Source organism: Nothoprocta perdicaria, unplaced genomic scaffold, assembly GCF_003342845.1.
Source record: "Nothoprocta perdicaria isolate Ctin4 unplaced genomic scaffold, notPer1 scaffold_0, whole genome shotgun sequence".
Lineage (NCBI taxonomy): Eukaryota > Metazoa > Chordata > Aves > Tinamiformes > Tinamidae > Nothoprocta > Nothoprocta perdicaria.
The window spans coordinates 17,290,070-17,291,267 of record NW_020454092.1 but is presented as its reverse complement, the minus strand read 5'-3'; the positions used below and the strand labels follow the sequence as shown (position 1 = coordinate 17,291,267).

General features: G+C 66.2%; 1 protein-coding gene across 2 annotated transcripts in view; it reads right to left on the bottom strand.

The window, feature by feature from the left end:
- The window catches only part of ZFYVE9 (zinc finger FYVE-type containing 9), a 57,559-nt gene extending 57,045 nt beyond the window's left edge, over positions 1 to 514 (bottom strand). Inside the window, exon 1 of one of the 2 annotated variants that reach the window (XM_026034253.1) lies at positions 501 to 514. The gene's annotated coding sequence lies outside the window, so the exon portion shown is untranslated. Of the gene's footprint in view, positions 1 to 240; positions 301 to 500 lie in introns of those variants that run through there. The other variant, XM_026034236.1, reaches the window with a different exon arrangement.
- Between the last annotated feature and the right edge of the window lie 684 nt (positions 515 to 1,198).

Here is a 1,198-nt window from a genome sequence, read left to right as displayed (position 1 = left end):
CGCACCGACCCACCCAGCGGCGCCGCCCCGCGGAGGGAGCCCGGCCGTGCGCGGGACCGCGGCAGCGGGAGAGCCGCAGCCGCCCGGGCGGAGCGGGGCCCGGCCAGGCGCCCCCGCTGCCCGCGCCGAGGCAGGAAACCATCGCTACCCGGAGCTTCGCACGCGCGCCTCGGGGCCAGCTGCAGCGAGGAGCGCGCCCGCGAGCCACCGAGGTTTCATTTCMCGTTTCGTGTTTGATACCTTCACATCGCAGGCAGGGAGCCCCTCCGGAGGCACCGCGCTCCACCTCTGCGTGCGCCGAGAAACGCGCCGCCGTCCCCGCGGGATACGCGGATACACACACACGGAGCCATCTGCGCAGAGACTCCTCAACTATTCAGCAAAGCAGGGTTCCAATTAGAGAAAGAAAAAAATACTCATTTCTCACAGAAATAGACTCAGAAGTACCACAGGGATCGAGCAGGAATATGCAACACTATTACTATGCACTGGAGCCTCACCGGTTATTTATTTAGGAGGAGGAAGCCCCTGGAGYGCACACGCTGGGAACGAGCTACCTTTCTCCACCCGGCCGTGGGCGACCAGCAACTTGTGTGTGGAAAAATGTCATTTTTCCCCCCCTCCTCTTACTCCTACCCCGCCGCGCGTGTGTGTGTGAGAGAAAGAGATCTGCCGCGATGCTTCGTGTCCCACGGGGAGGGATGGAGTTCCCCGTGGAGGGACTGGCTCCCGCAGCCCGCCCCGGCGCGCGCAGCCGCCCTCTGCCGGGCGGAGGGCCGCAGTTGTTCGACGGGCGGTCCTCGTGCACGGGCCTGGCCGGGCGCCGCGCTCGCTGCCCGCGCCAACGGCTCGGTAACGGCCCAACCGCCTCGCAACGCCGCGTCACGCGTGACTCCTCCTTCCCCCCCCCCCGCCCCTAACGGCTCGCAGCGCCCCGCCCCCTGCTGCCGGTACGGCGGCGCCGACGCCCCGCCCCCCTCGCCTCAGGAACGCGCCTTTAACGGCTGTAGCCGCAGTAACGGCTCGGCCGTTACTATAACCGCAGTAACGGCTTGGCCCACACCTCAAGGAGAGCGGGATAAGAGCAGAGGGTCCCCTCACCTTTAGGAAGTGCTTGTCCTCCCGCCAGCTGTGGCAAGGTGCCATTTTGCTGCCGGTGATGTGTGGATCTCATCACCTCTCTGGTCTTTGTGCCTCC